Source organism: Peromyscus californicus, unplaced genomic scaffold (assembly GCF_007827085.1).
Source record: "Peromyscus californicus insignis strain IS unplaced genomic scaffold, ASM782708v3 Scaffold_24__1_contigs__length_46423439, whole genome shotgun sequence".
NCBI lineage: Eukaryota > Metazoa > Chordata > Mammalia > Rodentia > Cricetidae > Peromyscus > Peromyscus californicus.
In genome coordinates this window covers 3714235-3722166 of record NW_026294535.1, presented here as the reverse complement: position 1 = coordinate 3722166, position 7932 = coordinate 3714235, and the positions used below count along the sequence as shown (strand labels likewise).

The 7932-nt window shown below is 37.9% G+C and overlaps 1 pseudogene; it reads right to left on the bottom strand.

The window, feature by feature from the left end:
• Window positions 1-2518: 2518 nt before the first annotated feature.
• LOC128120104 (zinc finger protein 431-like) lies at window positions 2519-5587 on the bottom strand (annotated as a pseudogene).
• Window positions 5588-7932: the final 2345 nt, after the last annotated feature.

The following is a 7932-nucleotide window of genomic DNA, read 5'->3' as shown; positions in this document are numbered from 1 at the left end:
AAATTACTGTAGTTACACTAGTACAAGTAAAAATAGAAGACCTGGATAAAATGGATTGGCCTTGTCTAATATGACTGTGTTTTCCATGTTTAAGATGTATACTCTGAGAGAAATAGCACAAATAATTTGCACACTTTGTGTGCTCTAATACAAATCTCCTGTTTCTAGAGCACATGGCCATAAAGCCTGTTTAAAACTTTTAGTATACTGTTTAAGGATTAAAATTATATCATGTTAACTCTCTCTTCTCTGCCTCCAAAACCTCCCATAGAATTTTCATTGTGCTGTAACCCATGGCATCTTTTGTTTAACAACACATACTATTTGAATGTGACCTGTGTATGGCTGCAGGACCCTCAGCTATGAAGTAAAGGGTTGGCTGCCCTGGACATTGAATGTGGAATGGAATGTGCACACATAGAATCCTGTGCCTTATAAGAGGATCAGGAAATGCTCTGGGAGAATGGAAGATTTTACTAGAGCACAAATTTCCCAGATGAGGGCCCTGTCTCACCTTAGTGTAGAAGGGAAGACCTAGGATGGCTTGGGCTGTCTGAGTAATTAGATCTCTACTCACCCAGTGTGGTAACTGCCATTGTCCTGAAGCCCAGCTGGGAGGGTCTAGCTAATGAGGGTCTCTGGAAAGGATTAGCAATCAGGGGTACAAGTGGGAGGTAGCTTACAAGTACTTTCAGGATTCTGTTGTTGTTTTGCTGTAGGGAGCAGTAAGGAAGACCACAATCTGTACCATAGTGAGCATGGGGGCTACTGTCACATATCAGGAGGATCAAGTTGGCTGAGCTATCAGTCTGACCTTCTTGAATTGAGATGGACCATGAGCCAGACTGAGTTTCTGTTGGTCTCTGTAGTAACCTGGGCAGTGGCCTTTGGCCTCTTTGCTTTGAGTGTGGATTCATTGGGGAGGGGTAGGCTCTGCCACCCTAGCATGGGAAACTTGTGACATCACTGTCCAGTGTGAACATACAGGCATTGATTTTCACGTGTAATAGGAAGACATGTTAAAAAACTGAATGTACGCTTTCTAGAAGCTCTGAATGTTACACTCCACCTTCATGTGTGTCTAACAAATGTTACAGATAATTTGGAAACTAGCAGAAAGGACATGATAGGCATCATCCTTCAGCACTACATGATTAGAATGTTTTCAACTTTTTGCTACTGTCAGCCACCATTCAGTGAAGCTCAGTTCTGGGGCAGAAAAGGAGTTTCTGAGTTGTAAAGATGTCTCAGGTTTGCATGACATTGACAGGTATAAAGGGTAGATGCCACAGCTTGTAACATAATCTATGTGGGAGAAAGCAGGCATCAAATTATTTCCAACATTGTTTTGTGATTGGACATTATTGGGGCTGGGTTTGTCTGAAACAACAAGGAGGTATGAGTGGCTGTAGAGCCATAGCAGGCTCTGGAGGAGATTGCCTCCATTGGCAGGGATGGCTGTAGGACATGGTGCCTCTTTGGAAGGCATACCAATATTTGGTAGGTCAGAAAGTTAACAGTTTAAGGATCACTTTGAGTTAATTTTGAGGGAGTTGGGAAATCTGTGTTTATTCCATTTTTATACACATAGAATTGCTAGACCCTGAAATCTAGGGTCTCAAGTGGGCACCCCAAGAACCCAGACTCCAGTCCAGTTGATGCAACAGCATGAGGTTTTTATTGAAGAAGTGACTATACAGACAGGCAAACTCTGCTCCTCAGAGCAAGAGTCACATCTTACTGCAGCCACATGGGGGTTTTTAAAGGAAAAGCCCACAAAAACCACAAGATTACAATTCCCATACAATTTCATTTCACAAGATCATGGTCTGATCACAGAGTGGGTACAGTCACATCCACATGTACATTCTTCCTGAAATCTCAAGGGGGGGTATCAGGGCGGGAGTGGAGCTTACACAAAGGTCACAGTGGTCCTTCCTGGAACACCTGCAACTATCCCAGTCACAGTTGAGCACATCTCTTAACAGAAATCTTTTTACATTGTTACATTGTTGCAGGGGTGGTTGAATAATGATTGAGTCAGGTTGCCCTTGGAATTAGTTTTCTTTTTAGTTCCTTATTCTCCTGGGGCTTGGTGGGTGTAAGCCTAAAGGGTTAGGGTCTTTCAGAATAAAGGATAACATTGGTCAAGATCACAGTTTCCCTGGCTGATTTTCTTTTGTTCCTTTGATTCAAACTTAGTTACATTTTCCTGCTTTTGGTTTTGACTTTTTCTCTCCTTCCTTTATATTCTTTCAAAATATTGTATGCATTGTTCACTGTTGTATATTTTGTGGTATATATAGAAGTCACATTGTGTCAATGTTTGCACTGTGTTTTCATAATCCCATTGAGAATTCTGAGTGTTTCCATTTTGCATGTAGCCTTGTAATCAGTTTTTCTGTTATAAATTGTTAGACATTGTCTTTGGATTGCATTTGATTTGTAATTCAAATTGTCCATAAAAACGTCTTAATACTGAGGCATCATGTTCCTAATGATCATTTATATACTTTAATTATTTAAAAGTTCTGTGACATGGAAAGGCTTTACCACATTGATTACATCCATAGGATTTCTCCCTAATATGTGTTGTTTTAATAATTTAAAGAATATACTGTGATGAGCATGAGTTTTGCCACACTGATTGCATTAATAGGACTTCTCCCCAGTATGTCTTCTTTCATGCCTTTGAAGATGACTCTGTTGAGAAAAAGGCTTTACCACACTGATTACATTCATAGGGTTTCTCTCCAGTGTGTGTTCTGTTATGAATTTGAAGAGTACCGCGATCAGCATAGGCTTTACCACACTGATTGCATTCATAGGGTTTCTCTCCAGTATGTGTTCTTTCATGTCTTTGAAGATAACCGTGTCGTGCAAAGACTTTACCACACTGATTACATTCATAGGGTTTCTCTCCAGTATGTGTTCTTTTATGCAATTGAAGAGTATTGTGATGAGCAAAGGCCTTACTACATTGATTACATTCATAGGGTTTCTCTCCAGTATGTGTTCTTTTATGCAATTGAAGAGTATTTTGATGAGCAAAGGCTTTACCATACTGATTACATTCATAGGGTTTCTCTCCAGTATGTGTTCTTTTATGTGCTTGAAGATTACCATGATAAGCAAAGGCTTTACCACACTGATTGCATTCATAGGGTTTCTCTCCAGTATGTGTTCTGTTATGAATTTGAAGAGTACTGTAACATAAAAAGGCTTTACCACATTGATTACATTCATAGGATTTCTCTCCAGTGCGGGTTCTTTTATGCAATTGAAGAGCACTGTGTTGAGCAAAGGTTTTACCACACTGATTACATTCATAGAGTTTCTCTCTAGTATGTGTTCTTTTACGCCTTTGAAAATCACTGTGACATAAAAAGGCATTACCACATTGATTACATTTATAGGGTTTCTCTCCAGTATGTGTTCTTTTATGTACTTGAAGATTATTGTGATAAACAAAGGCTTTACAACATTCATTACATTCAAAGGGTTTGTTTCCAGTATGTGTTTTTTCATGCCTTTGAAGATAATTGTGTTGTGAAAAGGCTTTACCACAATGATTACATTCATAGGCTTTCTCTTCAGTATGTGTTCTTTCATGCCTTTTAAGATAACTGTGTTGTACAAAGGCTTTACCACACTCATTACATTTGTAGTGTTTCTCTCCAGTATGTGATTTTTTATGCCTTTGAAGCTGACTATCATATGCAAAGTCTTTACCACATTGAGTATATACAGAAGGTTTCTCTTCAATTTGACTTCTTTCATGCCTACAAGAAAAATTGGCACATGTAAAATCTTTACCATAATCAACATGGTGTTGACTCTTTACATCTGTAAGAATTAATTTAACAATTTGGTCCAACTGTAAAAAGGAATCAGATTTTAAGATTTTATCACTGTGTTTATGTGGTATTTACAGTCCTAGAACTCAGGACTTTTCTGTAGTGTGAGTTTATTTATATATTAACAATGAAGCTAGAAAAACAATTACTTGTATATTTGAATCAATTTTAACAAGTATATTCAATATGGGTACTGCTACTTATCGTCTAACCACTCTGAAAGAGTGGTATGTTATCTATTTCCATATCCCTATGCTCATATGGCTTGTATCCAGAGTGATGTATGATATACCTAGTAAAGGAAGAATAACAAATAAAAGATTTCCACATTGAATTCAGTTTGACTTTCTGTCCTCATAAACTTGTGGTGTAGGGATTAAGGTTTCTCCACAACAATTCCCATTGACTCTGGACTCTAAATGCCCCTCTAACTAAACAGCACAGTCACAGCAAGTATAAGAGTAATACTAGCTTTAATATGGACTCTTTGCTTACTAGAATGTTTTGGAGATATATATCACCTCTTCACTGTGTGTAATTTTGTAATATGAGTAGTATGAAATAAATGGATTGGCAGTTCTATATGGTGCTATGATTCAAATGGTCACATCTCTTGAGGCATCGTTTCCTTGCCTTCTTTCTTAAAAGAATGCCTTGCAAATTAACCTACCTAAAATTGAGGTTTATGGTTTTGTGAGAATTTAATGATTATCAATGCACTTTAAGTGTTACTTAGTTACACTGATGTTTCTGTTAAAACTTCTAGGACACATTACAATTTCTTCAGAGGCACATTTGAATCAAATTGCACATAAAAATTACCTTTCATGTCTTCTAGAGCTTTGAAAATGCTCTTCAGTATTATGGTCTTCCCAACTGTATCCTAAAATATAGTACCAGAAAATGTATAACATATCATTGAAAAACTGCAAAATTTAAGTTACTATCTGTTGGACCCCAAAATCTAGGGTCTCAAGTGGGTACCCCAAGAACCCAGACTCCAGTCCAGTTGATACAACAGCACAAGGTTTTTATTGAAGCAACTGTACAGATGGGCAAACTCTTGTCCTGAGAGCAAGAGTCGCATCTTGCTGCAGCTCCATGGGAGCTTTTAAAGGAAAAACCCACAAAAGCCATAAGATTACAATTCCCATACAATTTCATTTCACAAAATCATGGTCTGATCACAGAGTGGGTACAGTCACGTCCACATGTACATTCTTCCTGAAACCTCAAGGGGGGGTATCAGGGCGGGAGTGGAGTTTACACAAAGGTCACAGTGGTCCTTCCTGGAACACCTGCAACTATCCCAGTCACAGTTGAGCATATCTCTTAACAGAAATCTTTTTACATTGTTACATTGTTGCAGGGGTGGTTGAATAATGATTGAGTCAGGTTGCCCTTGGAATTAGTTTTCTTTTTAGTTCCTTATTCTCCTGGGGCTTGGTGGGTGTAAGCCTAAAGGGTTAGGGTCTTTCACTATCCTCAGTTAACATTAGAACCATGACTGATTCACTCACCCATTCTTCTTTTTCAATCAAATTAGAGAAGAGCATCAATAACCAAGGAACAGTTGTCCCTTTATTTGAAAACATGAAGGAAATCTCAGTCTTACCTATGGTAGTGAGGTTCCTGTAGGTCTCCAGCATCACATCTTTGTAGAGATTCTTCTGGGAAAGATCCAGCAAAGCCCATTCTTCCCAAGTGAAGTCAATATGCACATCATCATAGGTCACTGCATTCTTAAACATTCCATACATGTATACAACAGAAAGCATGGATTTGACAATATTGTAAATGTATACTTCTTTGACTGTATATTTATATAATTATGGTGCTCCTTACATTTATTTCATGACATAGACATTACAATGTAACCACCATGTTACTTTAGAAGGAAACTGAATAGGAGGGTCACCTCTGACATTTCTGTATCCTTTGAATGGGCTATCATCTTGCAAGGGAAATGCATAATAACAAACATAGTGAAACAGAAACAGATCCACAGTACAGAATACACATGAGAGAAATTGTATGAATAATTACTAGCTAAAAAGGAAAAATGGGCTGGACAAGCTGGGTGTATTGGCTCACACCTTTAACCACAGCACTCAGTATGCAAAGGCAGGTGCCTCTGAGCTGAATTGTACCCTAGTCTATTCAATCTGGCACAGTAGAACATATTAAGTCCCTCTCTCCCATGCTAAAATCAAATAAACAAAAAAAGATAGAAAGTACTCAAGTGGTTCTTAATGAAGTTCCTACAAAGAGTTATGCATTCACTCCAGTTCTTTTTTCTTCTTCCAGAAACCTGAAGTGCCACAATTTAAACTCTAACATCAATAAGATTTTACTAAAAGGTACTGCATGTTGTAATATTTACAAATGGACAGATGAAAACATTAGCAATACGAATATTGATCATAAATAATCAACAAAGGGCAGAAGAGATGCCACAGTAGTAAAGAGCTTTTGCTGGTCTTGCATATAGGTAGGCTCAATTGCCAGTAATTACATGGGGGGTCAGAACTATCCATTATTCCAAGTTTGGGGTTTCTGAGACCATCTTTAAATCACTGTGAGAACCAGGTACCCATGTGGTGTGTATTCATGCATATAGGAAATTATTCATATTCATTTAAAAATTAAAAAAAAAAACAGGCAGGAAGAAGGTCATGCACTTGCATTCCAGTGACTCAGAAGGTTCAGGCAGTATTAATGTCATAAATACATGCCATCCTGAGAAAGAGAATGATACTCTCTGCCAAATTTTAAAGTTCACAAAATGGGTGAAGCTCAGCACAAGAGCCTATGCTTGACATGTACAAAAACATACATCCTAGGCTCATCATCCAATAATATAAAAACAAAAATGCCAGGAATGTTGGACCACATTTAATCCCAGGATTTGGGATCCAGAGTCAGGGGGATCTCTGTGTTAGAGGGCATCATGGTTTACAGAGCTCCTTTCAGGACAGCCAGGGCTACACAGACAAACCTTGTCTTCAAAAACTAACAAAAAAAAATTAAAAGAGCAGGCTACCAAATTGCATTAGCACTGAATACCAATTACTTCTAATGTATGTTATATGATTTAGAGATAGAGTCTATAATGGTAGTGAAAGCATGACAATACAAGGAAGTTGGCTGATTTGTTTCAATCACACACAGTAAATACAAACAACAGGAAATTTGTTTAGACTATAAAGATAAATATCACATCCCCAGTGAGGAATTTCATCCAGAAAACCTCCCTCTACTAAAAGTTTCACAAGGAATATAAAGAAGTCACCAAGGAGAGACACATGTTCAAATACTTCATAGTATCTGGGAGATATTTTTCATCCAGTCAACTATATTCTGACTCAAGTCATTATAGGCTCATGGTCATTCATGTAGAAAATGCATTTAGTCACTTCAATAATCCTCATAGTCTACAAGAGCCCCTACACTGTTCAAATGTCCAAAGTCTCTTCTGACACTCAAGACAATCTTGACAGTCACATCTTATAAAATCAAAAAAACAAGTTCCATCTTTCCAGCATACAGAGTATCATTCACATTCCAAAACTTAGAAATGGAGACACAATTAGGGAAGATTGGACCCAAGGCAAGACTGACACCTAATGTTCTTTTGTAAAGTTGGGGCATCTGTCTTTAGTCCACAGGCCTAAAGTTTTTCGGTCATTTTTCTCTGTGTCCTGTAGAATGTCTGGCAGTTTCCTCTGTGAAGCAGGAACCTGAAAGACCATTTTGCCAAGTAAAGTCTAGTAGTCACCTTTTTATGGGTCCTGCATGTCCAGTCAATCAAGCAGTCCAGTCAAGAACAGTTTCTTGCCCAAATGGCTATTTTTGTCAAGGTGAAGATAAACTCTATACACAGTGTCTTTGATGTCCATCTTCCTTTTTGAAGTAAATCGGTGCTGCCCAGAGCAGACATGTCTCACTGTCCAGAAAGTCTAAATTTTTAAAACATTTTAAATGTCATATCTTGTAGGTCTTTGAAGTGTTTGAAGATTACCTACCTAATTGAATTATATCTATATACACCTAGAAAACTTAACATGACTATAAG